This window comes from Mytilus galloprovincialis, chromosome 2 (genome assembly GCF_965363235.1).
Source record: "Mytilus galloprovincialis chromosome 2, xbMytGall1.hap1.1, whole genome shotgun sequence".
Classification (NCBI taxonomy): Eukaryota; Metazoa; Mollusca; class Bivalvia; order Mytilida; family Mytilidae; genus Mytilus; species Mytilus galloprovincialis.
In genome coordinates, this window is record NC_134839.1 from 112057194 (window position 1) to 112071645 (window position 14452).

At 31.9% G+C, this 14452-nt stretch overlaps 1 protein-coding gene across 4 annotated transcripts in view; it reads left to right on the forward strand.

The window, feature by feature from the left end:
- Positions 1-3316: 3316 nt before the first annotated feature.
- Positions 3317-14452, forward strand: part of LOC143065399 (uncharacterized) — a 43565-nt gene continuing 32429 nt past the window's right edge. Inside the window, exon 1 of one of the 4 annotated variants that reach the window (XM_076238948.1) lies at positions 3317-3463. The gene's annotated coding sequence lies outside the window, so the exon portion shown is untranslated. Of the gene's footprint in view, positions 3486-11390; positions 11472-14452 lie in introns of those variants that run through there. The other 3 variants (XM_076238946.1, XM_076238950.1, XM_076238947.1) reach the window with 3 other exon arrangements.

A 14452-nucleotide genomic window follows, 5' to 3' on the forward strand; every position in this document is an offset into this window, starting at 1 on the left:
TCAGGTGGTGTGTTCTCATTGGTTGGATTCCTTCATCGGTCATCCTTGTCACCTTCTTTCTTTTCGTTGTTTTCAAACGGCTGTAAACATTTACTTAAATCTTCTCTAAATTTACTCAGTCATTCGGAACCTAACTTTATCAATACAGTTGAATCTAATTAATAAATGTGTCCGATTATCCTGCCTGCCAACTGACATGGCAAACTTGCCTTAAGGGGGCTCGCGGGTATAAATAAAAAAAAAATCTAATATAGGATTTCGCATATATTTTGTTATTAAAATTAATTTATCATATACTCAATAGAAAAATGAAATAAAAAAATGGGGTCGCCCTTCATTTAAGCTCACAATCTGCCTCCTAAAGAAGCATACATTTTTGTTAATGTCCTTTTTCTGTTGAGCTAATAGGAGAAATAGAGGTAATATCGAAATAAAAAAAGAACCTAATTACAGAAATCGCTTTAATTTTACAATTATTTAGTTTATGTACAGCTGATTTGATAACAATAATAAAAAATATAGGTCATGGAGTTAAAAAAGATATTCAATTTTAATGCCAAAAAATGGCTTTTTTGCACCAAAGGGAGATAATTTGGAACTTTTTCAATGATATAAACATTTTAAAAGTCATCTGAGGCAAAACTAAAATCGATTTTTTGGGGTGATTTTTGTACCATATCATAAAGTAATGACTAATAGTGTAGTAAATAAAATTTGTAATGAAAAAAAAAATATTTATTTTTTTGCTGAAATTTTTGTACCCGCGATCCTCCTTAAAATGGATCAGAAAAATTTTGTCAATTATCTTGAAAACCCATATAGATGGAAGAGATCTGAAAGGGCAACAATTTTCAGAATTTAATATATACCTACTATACATTTTATGATTTACTTAAATTTCATCAATAGTAATTGAAAAATAAATTGTAAAATCAGAAATCATTGTGATGTTTTTATTTTTGCAAAAAATGGGACAGGGTTATCATTGCAAAAAATTAAAACTAGCATTTTGAAATTTTTGATGTGAATCAAACAGGATTTTTCTAAATATCACAAAAATTAAAATCGTATTTTAGTCTAACATGACAAAATCGCAATATGAAACGCACGCAAAAATTTCTGAATTTACAGTAGGCAAATTTAAGTCAATTGTCCTGTTTTTGCTGTGACCAAGATATTTGAGCGATCCCTACAAAAGTGACATTCCCAACTAGCACAATACCAAGGCAGGCAATATATTGAAGCGACCCTCTGTACATTTATTGTGGAACCCTAGTATATAACCATAATATCAGGCAAGAAATTGATACCACAAAGTTATGCTCTGCTTTAAAACTTTTCAACATTTAGCAAAAGTTGGAGAATTTCTGACAAAACTCTCTTGATGTTAGTGGAACATGTCATGTTTGTAACTTTTTGTGTAAATAGCATACCTTACATTAACAGATGCTGTTACCAGAATATTTGAGAGTGCCCTATTTAAGGGCCCAATAAAGATGCCTTTAATATCACATTACATACAGATACATAACATAAAGGATCAAAAACCCAGGTTCTGAGTTCATACTCTTAGACATCAGTAGAGTTGGATTAAACATGTGAAGAAAGACATAGAAAAACACTAACTTAAACCTAAATAAAAGTGCCTGCATGCACAGATGGGTAAATATTGCTTTAATTTTTCATTGGGGGTAAGAATAAAACATGGCATTGTAAAAATATAGTTTGTAATTGACTCAACTACAATTACCGGTAGATATGGACAAAGGGAGATAACTCAAATTTTACAGTTTACTTTAACAATGACATTTTTAGAACAGATTACTGCACCATGCACAAGTTTTGTAATTTTCATGACAAGATCATATTGCAACTGAATATCCAAACATACCCCGCCACATTCTGTATGTATGTGCCTGTCCCAAGTCAGCAGACTGTAATTCAGTGGTTGTTGTTTGTTTATGTGTTACATATTTGTTTTTTGCTAATTTTTATGCCCCACCTACGATAGTAGAGGGGCATTATGTTTTCTGGTCTGTGCGTCCGTCCGTCCGTCCGTCCGTCCGTCCGTTCGTTTGTCCGTCCGTCCGTCCGTCTGTCCCGCTTCAGGTTAAAGTTTTTGGTCAAGGTAGTTTTTGATGAAGTTTAAGTCCAATCGACTTCAAACTTAGTACACATGTCCCCTATGATATGATCTTTCTAATTTTAATGCCAAATTAGAGTTTTTACCCCAATTTCACGGTCCACTGAACATGGAAAATGATAGTGCGAGTGGGGCATTTGTGTACTGAGGACACATTCTTGTTTGTGCATAAATTAGGCCGCTTGTTTTACATTGTCATTTCAGGGCCTTTTATAGCTGATTATGTGGTATGGGCTTTGCTCATTGTTGATGGCCGTATGGTAACCTATAGTTGTTAATTTCTGTGTCATTTGGTCTCTTGTGGAGAGTTGTCTCATTTTCAATCATATCAAATTTTCTTTTTTATATATATTTCATTGATAGGATGTTTAGAATGTTTTGATCAATGCACTATATTAAGTGCATCTCAAAATTAATGATAAACCTTGGAAGATTTAGAAATCATGCAATCTTTACCCAAAAACCTCCTATTGCTTATTATATCAGAAGACATATTCTAAAAAGACTTCTTGTGAACTAATTTTTGTTGTAAATATGCATGGTCTGAATACACAGTTATCGTCCTTTGATTTTCTTTGTCCACGAATATAGTCCTTAGTGCGGACAGTGTGTTACTTGACAACTTTTTTTTATACCCCTTCCAAATTTATTTCTCCATGTTTTATGCCTCATATAGCAAGTAGGGGGTGAAATGACACTGTAAAAAAAAATTTGGGTCATAAATATTAATGTAAAGTAGTGATTAGGTCCAGCTGAAAAAGGTAAAAAATAAGCACTTCAGAAGCTGTCAAAAGATTTCAAGACCCCTTAATAACATAAAATTGTCCATATTTTGAGTAAGAGCTGATGAAGTTTTCTATAATTTTGATATAATTTGTCCCAAAAGTAGTACAACACACTGTAAAAATATTATTGAGAAAGCGCAGGTGGGATTTTTAAAATTTTCATTTATTGTTTAAAAGAAATGCACTACGAAATAACTGTGTACTCGGACCGCATTGTATATCAAAGATTAACAGACACAAAAAGAACTTTTTTTTTAATTTGTAATTTCATAATGATTATGCTAAACATAACTCGAAAATAGATATAAACACTGAAAATATTGAATATATATATTAAGGTCGGAACTGTTATACATGTTTTAGCTATTCTAATAATACGGGGAGATAACTCTATGTGGGAAATCCCCTATAAGGAAAAATATCTTGGGCTAACCTGTTTACTGTAGGCTATTTACAGTCCAACTTATACAGCTATTGGCAACTCTGAAACCTAAAACAGACATAGTTTTCAATTGATTGAATGATTTATATGTTAGTAAGTTATTTTTATTTTTAAAGTAAGATATTTGTATAACCAGTAATAAAATTGCTGGCACTATAACAGACCTGCCAACTTTTGAAAATCTCCATGGGGGATTTAGCGCGCGACTAAATTTTTAAGGGTTACAATTTTAGCGACTTTTCTGTGTGCATTGTTTTTTACTCCTAAAATATATAGTCTAAGTTCTCTTCTTTTTTCTTTAGGTATATTACTGATGAGCTTGTAGGCTTTGATTTCTTTTATTTGCATGATTCTTGTGCTATTAATTTATAAAATTGACAAAATAACTGAAGAATAGAGAAAAATGGTATTAAAAATAAAGGATTCAAAGTAGAGACCCCTCTTTCCCCCCTCCAAAGACCTTTTTATCTATGAACCTTGACTCAAAAGACCTAAAACTACATGTCCTAAAGTTAGAAGGATGAAGACAGATTTTGATTTAGTCTTACTTATGGTCTTATCAGTGTCAATGAGAAAATGGATAAAATTTGAGTTATCTTTCTTTGTATTCAGAGGTGCTCTTACTGGCGGAGGCTTATACAGTAACACAGTAGAAGTGAATACAAAATGGCGTCCATTTTAAATCAACAGACACACGATGTCTGGTTTAAAAAATTAAACAGATTTCAAGATAGACGATGTTTTCTTGAGAGTTCATTACAGTTCTCATCTTTCAATTAATTATGATTTTGTTGTGGAACTACGGCAAATGTTGCAAATTGTGCTTGTATGATAAATTGATTAAAAATGAAAGGCTGTTTGACCAAATTTGTGTATACAAATTAATTTTGAGGACTGTTACGACCCATTAGGTAATCTGATTACATACAACCAATAATTATGACACCTGTTGTGACTGTTGATTAGCGTAGGGTCGTTAACTTGTCATAATATGTCCCCAGGTAAAATTATAGATTTTTTAAAATTGATCAGAAAAACTTCAAAATCGGTAAACAATAATTTTTTCGGGTATATTTGGTGAAAATCGGGATTTTGACTAGTTTTACGATCCCGATATCGGGATTCGGGTTGAGGGATAAAAATCGGGATGATACCGCGAAAATCGGGATAGTTGGCAGGTCTGCTATAAGCCACTTTCATTTTCATAATACATTGGTATACATATATAATAACTTTGGCTGCTGATTATAGAAAAATGTAGGTAAATTTCATTTAAAGTCAGCAAATATATCTATATTTAAAAAGTGTTTTAGTTCTAACAGTTCTTGCTAAGATATGACAAAAATCAATTGTAGGAGATTTGGGATTCCAGGAGTTTTAACTACCCCTTTTTTCTTTGAAGATCAATGTTTTTGTCCTGGGTTGGACCCCCTTTTAAAATTGGCTGGATCTGCCCCTGAAAGTCTCATACATGCATGGTTATTTAACTTTTATAAATTGTTACTTGGATGGAGAGTTGTCTGATTGGCACTCATAAATGTACCACATCTTCCTATATCTATGTATTTGTTAAAACTTAGAAATCTTTTTGGACATATATGACCCTGATATTCAGTTGTTTATGAGTCGCAGATCTTGTATAATGAAATCGCTTTACAATTTCTGCTAATATTAAAAAAAAGCACACATAATTTTATTTCTGAAATATAACATTATAGAGACAAATAATTTATATACAATGGGTAGAATTACAATTTTACACATCATATAAATGTATACAAAACTATACATAGCAATATAAATAACATGTTGATGGAAACTAGATACTACATCCAAATTTAGATGATAAACTTTCCAGAAGCCAAAATAAAATATAGAATTGTATCACAAATTGAAAATGATTGACATCTATTTGTTAAAAGCTCATTGTATGTTGTCTCTGCTTGTATACTTTATCAACTCTAACATGTCTAAATTAAGCTTATTTATTTATTATTACATCTGCTTATTATTTAGCACCTATAGAAAAGTCAAATCTAAAATTGAGAAAGGAAATGGTGAATATGTCAAAGCGACAACCACCCGACCATAGAGCAAACAACAGCCGAAGGCAACCAATGGGTCTTCAATGTAGCGAGAATTCCCGCACCCGTAGGTGTCCTTCAGCTGGCCCCTAAAATATGCATAATAGTACAGTGATAATGGACGTCATACTAAACTCCGAATTATACACAAGAAACTAAAATTTAAAATCATACAAGACTAACAAAGGCCAGAGGCTCCTGACTTGGGACAGGCGCAAAATTGTGGCGGGGTTAAACATGTTTATGAGATCTCAACCCTCCCCCTATACCTCTAGCCAATGTAGAAAAGTAAAAGAATAACAATACGCACATTAAAATTCAGTTCAAGAGAAGTCCGAGTCTGATGTCAAAAGATGTAACAAAAGAAAATAAATAAAATGACAATAATACAAAAATAACAACAGACTACTAGCAGTTAACTGACATGCCAGCTCCAGACCTCAATTAAACTGATTGAAAGATTATGTCTTCATCATATGAATATCAGGTACAATCCCTCCCGTTAGGGGTTTAGTATCATACTATCATAAAATATATGAGAAGAACATAACCCGTGTCATGCCAACAACTGTTTTTTTAGAAATAAATGTGTTTAGTTCCGATGCAAAGACCCTATCAGTGAATCAATGTTAAATCCAAAATATGCAATCTTTAATGACCTGACAACAGTATCGTAACTATATCCCCTTTTAATAAGTCTATTTAAAGGTTTTGTTAGTTTCTGAGGAGAATACTGACATTTTTGTGCTTTATAAAGAATATTTCCATAAAATTTTGGATGTGAAATACCTGAACGTATAAGATGTCTGCATGTTGAGTTATATTTACGAATTATTTCCTTATACCGGTGATAAAATTTAGTAAATGTTTTGACCAGTTTGTGATATCGAAAACCCTGGTGTAATAATTTTTCAGTAATACATAAATTTCTCTCGCTAAAATCTAATACATTGTTACATACACGAGCGAATCGTACAAGTTGAGATATATAAACACCATAAGATGGTGACAAGGGAACGTCACCATCTAAAAATGGATAATTAACAATAGGAAATGAAAAATCATCTCTTTTATCATAAATTTTTGTATTAAGCTTCCCGTTTATGATATAGATATCAAGATCGAGGAAAGGGCAGTGGTCATTGTTATCATTAGCTTTATTTAAAGTAAGTTCTACAGGATAAATTTCTTTAGTATACATACTGAAGTCGTCATTATTTAGAGCCAATATATCATCCAAATATCTAAAAGTATTGTTAAATTTTTGTATCAAATGTTGTTTTGATGGGTCTTTGCTAATTTTAGTCATAAATTGTAACTCATAACAATACAAAAACAGGTCCGCAATAAGTGGTGCACAGTTAGTCCCCATTGGAATTCCAATAACTTGACGATATACGGAATCTCCAAAGCGAACAAAAATGTTATCAAGTAAAAATTCAAGTGCATAAATAGTATCAAAGCATGTCCAATTGACATAGTTCTTTTGTTTATTGCTACTAAAAAATGATCTAAAAGAGTTTGAACATATGTACTCGCATTCCGACTTTTTAAATGCCCAGTTAATTAGGGATGTGAATTTTTTCTTAATAAGAATATGAGGCAAAGTGGTATATAGGGTAGAAAAATCAAAACTTTGAACAGATTCAAAATCACCAATATATGCATGCAATTTATCAAGTACTTCCAATGAGTTTTTGACACTCCAAAAGTAATTAATTCCACTATTTTCAAAGGCCTTATTTGAACAATTTATTATCAGGTTTTTTATTGTACCAAGTGTACTAGTAAGTAAAACAGACAATTTAGTAGTTGAACAATGGCTGGAAGATGAAATAAATCTATATTTGTAAGGTTTTTTGTGAAATCTGCACATATATTTCAGCATTTAGTTGGTGAATTCTGCATTTAATTGATTAATTAAGCAACTTATATAATAATTTTCATCTTTTTTTTATTATGCCCCACCTACGATAGCAAAGGGGCATAATGTTTTCTGGTCTGTGCGTGCGTCTGTTCGTCCATCCGTCCGTCTGTTTGTTCGTCCATCTGTCCCGCTTCAGGTTAAAGTTTTTGGTCAAGGTAGTTTTTGATGAAGTTGAAGTCCAATCAACTTGAAACTTAGTACACATGTGCCCTATGATATGATCTTTCTAATTTTAATGCCAAATTTATTACAGTTTTGACCCCAATTTCACGATTCACTGAACATAGAAAATGATAGTGCAAATTCCAGGTTGAAGTTTTTGGTCAAGGTAGTTTTTGATGAAGTTGAAGTCCAATCAACTTGAAACTTAGTATACATGTTCCCTATGATACGATCTGTATACTTTAAATTCCAAATTAGAGTATTTACCCCAATTTCACAGTCCACTTAGCATAGAAAATTATAGTGCGAGTGGGGCATCCGTGTACTATGGACACATTCTTGTTTTGCTCTTTAAGGATTTAAAAAAATTGGGTATTTGGATTTTTAACCGGATTTTTGTGACAAAAATGTCGGTTATTGATTTGGGGATGTATGGCGGTCAGGCGGGTGGCAACCAAATGTTGTCCATGCATTTACTCATGAACCGTTCAACCAAAGCTTTTAGATTATTAATGTGTTGTTACTGAGAACAAAATGAAGGTCATGTTCAATAATGACGATTTTGACTTTTACCGTTCAGGAGTTATGGTTCTTGAAAGATTGAAAAATGGCGTTTCCAGTCGTGTCCGTGCATTTACGCATGAACTGTTCAACCAAAGCTTCCAAAATTTTAATATATTGTTACTGATGACAAAATGGAGGTCAAGTTCAATAATAACGAATTTGACTTTTACTGTTCAGGAGTTATGGTTCTTGAAAGATTGAAAAATGGTGTTTCCAGTCGTGTCCGTGCATTTACTCATGAACTGTTCAATCAAAGCTTTTCAAATTTTAATATGTTGTTACTGGTGACAAAATGGAGGTCAAGTCCTATATTGACGATTTTGACTTTTACCGTTCAGGAGTTATGGTTCTTGAAAGATTGAAAAATGGCGTTTCCAGTCGTGTCAGTGCATTTACTCATTAACTGTTCCACCAAAGCTTTTCAAATTTTAATATGTTGTTTTACCGTACAGGAGTTATGACCTTGAAAGGTCGAAAAATAGGTTTTCCATTCATGTTGTTGCATTTTCTCATGTACCATTTAACATAAGCTTTTCAAATGTTGGTACTGATGGCAAAATGGAGATCAAAATTGATATTAATGATTTTCACTTTCACCGTTCATCAGTTATGGTTTTTGTGATATTGCCAGGACACAAATAAATGTTAATAAATCCGGTTTGCTGTCGTTGTGACAGCCTCTTGTATTTTGTTCAGTTCCCTGTTTAAAATCATCACATGTTATTATAACAGTTAGAATACATTTTAAGTTTGAGGTTTTTTTTAATAGTATATAAATGTTTTGATTTGGTTCACTATGATGTGTTTGTGTCAAGGCTTTCAACTATCCCATAACTGGACAATGGTGTCACAGTACAATATAGGAACAAACTGTAACAATCAGCTGAAAAGAGCTTTACTCATCACAATGTCAAGATCTAAATCATCCCAATTTTTAAAAAAATATGTCAAGTTGTTTGTTTTAAAACTTTCTTGAACATTAACGTATGGGTGAAGGTTATTTTAATTGGAATATACAAAGACTACTTATCCTGTTGACAGGAAGTTTGTAGGTTCATATAAAGGATGGGTAAGATTGTTGAATGAAAAGTTTAAAAATACTATATGTACATGATGTATATACTGTACCTTGACCTATAATGGTTTACTTTTATAAACTTACTTGATGGAGAGTTGTCTCATTGGCACTCATACCACACCTTCCTATATCTTTATATGATATATATCTAATGACTTCTTTGTAAAGAATATTGGCAATATTTTTAATGCTTGGTTTCTGTCCAAGTGTTGAGATCTCACAAACATCTTTAACCCCACCGCATTTTTGTAAATTTATATATTTTTAAATAATTTTATGGATGTTGTCTGCTCTTTGGTTGGGTTGTTGTCTCGACATATTCCCCATTTCCATTCTCAATTTTATACTTCATGTTATTGGTTGATTGTTTTTTTTTTAATACAACGTTGTTTTTATATATCCAGGGGCTGATCCAGCCATTTTAAAAAAGGGGGGTTGGGTTCCCAACACAGGATAAAGGGGGGGTTCCAACTATATGTCCCCATTCAAATGCCTTGATCGGCCAAAAAAAAGGAGAGGTTCCAACCCCCAGAACCCCCCCTGGATCCGCCAATGATATCGCACATCACTTAACTACAATTGTCTGTTATAAAGTCCGCTACAAACTAAGGGGACTTAAGTTTTGCACTAGGTTTACACCCTGTCTGTCAGACTTTCTGGTGGTCCTTTACAACAAGGAATTGTTGGCATCTGGAATAGTTTTTAATTCTTGAAAATTGATAAAATTGTGATGAAAACTCACCCAACTAAATAGGGTTAGGGACATACATTTTTGTCGAGCCTGTGTCTTTTGTCGCAAAAGCAAGACATAACAATACTACATACCATTGGCGGTGTCGTCCACAAATATTCACCTAAACGCCTATACATCTGTTTGAAATAATCATCCTTTGTATGGAATAATAAGAATAAGAAAAAGAATTTTATAAGTCTAAAATTCAAACAATAGGATGAAGAGTAAGATATTTAGTTTGCTATAGAACCAGTCTAAATTAGCCAAGGGAAACAAATTTGTGTGAAACCTTTTTTCATCAGTTTGAAATGATCATCGTTAGTACAGGTAGTATTAAGCCATTAGAAATTTGATAATTTTATTTTGTGAATAAAGAGTTAGATGGATGATGGTTAGATTAGAGATATCCACTCAATTTTATATTTAAACAGTATCATAATGCTTAGAACCAGCACTCTATTTAATTAGTGTTTAGAACCAGTAACAGGTTAGGTACAGTTTGAACACATCTGTTAATCGAAAGTTAACATATTTCTTGTTTCCATTTTGAATGTATCTTTGTTTTCTGTGTCCATTATCTATTTTGATTGTAGTTGTAGCACATTCTCATTTATTATTATGTGTCAGTGGTAGCTTTGGATTGTTCATTGACATTCTCATTTCCATGGTTTTTGGAAAATATGTTAACATAAATTCTGTCATTCGTATCATTGTAGAATTGGAATAGCAATATCTTAATTTTTCTTTATTTTTGATATTGTTTTGAGGGTCTAATGAAGGAGTTACATAAATATCTCTCATTTGACTTGATGGTCTTGAAAATCTTCATGCATCCATTCTTGAAAAAATTAGGCCCCCTTTTTCGTAGATCTGTCATTGGTGTCACTTTCTTAATTCAGAATAAATAGTTGCTAATAAATTTGATATATATATTTAGGTATATTATTTTCCAAAATGCCCTCCTACATATTGGTTATTGAAGTAGTGTGAATTTTCTGTAAGTTTGATACTTTCTATATCACTATCTAACTCTTTACATGCTTAAGTTGCATGAGTTGGGATCATGATAGAAAAGACTAAATACTAAAATCAAAAGTATGATCCTTTATTTTGGGTTGTCAGGATAATTGTTTTGTTATTTTCCTTTGATGTTGAGTACATAGTTTAGTAGGGTTTTTTTGATAATCAAAAAATTATTCTTTATTGAAATTTATTGTGGGTGTAAAATTTATTTAAAATTACTAGTGGGTGTTAAATGAATTTATAAAAAATTCTTAACTTTTTCACAGAGACACATTACTACATGTATATCTCTTGTATAACGATTTCTTAGAAACTGTAGTATTATAAAGTTGGAGGGAGATGTAGACGGTGAAATGTTTTACATTATGACCTTGTTGTATTACCAAGAAATAGTCTAAGTGAATCATGTATTATTTTTAGTTAGTCTATATATGGAAAACAATCTTATTGGTCGACAGATTTAGGTCAAGTTTCTGTCGGCTGAAAAGTTAACAAAGTTAAAATAACAGTGGATAGCTATTGTCAGTAAGGTAAATAATATCATTAAACATATCTCTTAATATGGCTAGTTTTCTATGAGTAAAAGTAGGATAGGAATAATTAAATATTCATGGGGATTTCAATTGCAGTACTGAAATTATTTCTTCCAAATATGACTATGTACAGCCATGCACATTTTTCTAAAATTTTACTGCTTTCTATTAAAATGCAAGATTGTGAAGATATCTTATATAAGTTATATAATGTTATTTATAATTTATTTAAGCAGAAGAAAATTTATTTACTTATGCCTTTATGTGTTAGTGTAAACTAGATAAATATAACAAGTTCATTAATCAACAGTAGTATCTAAAATATTACTAATAGATTGAAAAAAGGTAATTTTTGTAACCTATGTCATAAATATAGGGATGTTTACCAGACATATATATTGACAGGTATAACTAAATATTGTGAATTTGTCATGAAATTTTACAAAAAAAGGGATAAATTGTTTTTCATTAAAATTATTGCATCTCCAAGTACTAAAAATTCTGTTATCTGTATGTTAGCCTGTGTAAGTACTAAAGATTCTGTTATCTGTATGTTAGCCTGTGTAAGTACTATAGGTTCTAAATTTTGGGTCCTAAAATTATTTTTTGTAAGAAGCATGCAATTTACAAAATTTGTTTCATAAGACATAATTATGTCAAAGTAGATTATATATACCAGGTCTATAAACTGTTATTTGTTCGCGGTATTTTTTTCCTGCTTCCTTATTCATTGCTTGATTGGAGGTCAAATCACATAGTTCAAATAAGTTAATTATAAAATGAGAAAATAAACAAATTTCTGCATTTAAAGCAGAAGGTATATAGTGGCAGTTCTTCTGCTCAATTTTTGTATCTGCAGCTTCACAACCCTTATTGCAATTTATATGACCTCTCCTGCAAACACCGAAAACTCGATCTCTTCAGTGTTTGTTCTGTTTCAGCAAGGATGTTAACTATTATAAATTCACTAGAAGACTTTGTGGTAAAACACCAAAAAAAAGTAATTCCAAATAAAAACAACATCGCATTTGATGTTATAATTTCCCTCCTTATATAACAAGAGAAGAAAATTTAGAAGGCTATAGCAGCTTTGTGTAAAATTGATTTTAAATGTTGTTGGGCAGTAAAAATTTCCTGGAACACCAACTTCAATTTTTTTTTTACTGGCTATATATGCCTCTCTGTAACATGCCAATTATCCTTAAATGTTTTCAGATATATCCAAAAAGTTCACCGAGTGGAAAAATAAAAAAAAACAAAGATTAAAACTTCTGAAATTAAGTTACTAAGTAAATATAAAAGGACCTTATCCTGATGAAAACTTTGATTGTAAATAGATCGAGCTGATTCCAAATACATGAACAGAAATCAAGATGACCTTTTCTTAAAATTGTATGAAAAATTGTAAAAATATTTAACAGATAACCTACAAAAAGATGGGGTACATATTATGTTACCTATAGATATACAATAAGAAGGGTACCTTTGTAACAGAAAGGGTTATGATCAATATTTAAATGCATGAGATTGTTATAGACCAATATTTCTTTGGAGGAACTAGTTGGAAAAACACAAACAGAAAGTAGGTGTAGGAATGTGAAATATTCACCTATGTCAGCAGTATTAAATTACCTTAATATCTAGTTTACAAGGAACTGATCATGATAATCGTAGCTTCTTTTAATAACTCCTTTGCAATGTAAATATTATTCAAATTATTGTTTTTGTTGCTATACAGACCAAAGTTTGCAAAATATTTGACTTTTTTGTTACAAGCAGAAAGGTAAAATATTAAATGTGAGAGATTCTGAAAGGTAAAAAAAAATGATTGTATGAATAAAGATTTAATCAGTTGTCTTTACTTGTATGACCTTTCCTGAAAAATCCCCTACTGTGATTTTTAAAGGAAATTCACCTAATGTTTGATAAGTATGTAACTATATCAGTCTTGATAAACTTGAGTTTAAGATATTGAGGCCATCTGGTTGGCATATATTCAGTCATCACTTAATATTAGTTTTTTAAAGAGAAAAAAGCTGAAAAACTTTCACTGAATACTCAGGACAGCTTTCCAATAAATGGTTTTAAAAATTTAATCATTTATGCATTCTGTCCTTGTTTCTGTGTGGGGGAGGGATGTACATTAATATTTCCCTATCCATGTATGTGTTTTATTGAGGGAAAGCAGGACATAAATGTTTTCCTCTTCGTCTTTGGGTTGCTGTACAGTGATGATCATAATTCACATATACCTGTACAAGAATAAATATGGTAATTATTAATTTTCGGTATACATTGAAATGAGAACAGATTTACGGACACTTAGTTTTATCTGCAATTGATTTATAACCCTTTTATTAGCTCACCTGGCCCGAAGGGCCAAGTGAGCTTTTCTCATCACTTGGCGTCCGTCGTCCGTCGTCCGTCGTCCGTCGTCGTCGTCGTCGTTAACTTTTACAAAAATCTTCTCCTCTGAAACTATTGGGCCAAATCAAACCAAACTTGGCCACAATCATCATTGGGGTATCTAGTTTAAAAAATGTGTGGCGTTACCCGGTCAACCAACCAAGATGGCCGCCACGGCTAAAAATAGAACATAGGGGTAAAATGCAGTTTTTGGCTTATAACTCAAAAACCAAAGCATTTAGAGCAAATCTGACATGGGGTAAAAATGTTTATCAGGTCAAGATCTATCTGCCCTGAAATTTTCAGATGAATCGGTCAATCGGTTGTTGGGTTGCTGCCCCTGAATTGGTAATTTTGAGGAAATTTTGCTGTTTTTGGTTATTATCTTGAATATTATTATAGATAGAGATAAACTGTAAACAGCAATAATGTTCAGCAAAGTAAGATCTACAAATAAGTCAACATGACCAAAATGGTCAGTTGACCCGTTTAGGAGTTATTGCCCTTTATAGTCAATTTTTAACCATTTTTCGTAAATTAAAGTAATCTTTTACAAAAATCTTCTCCTCTGA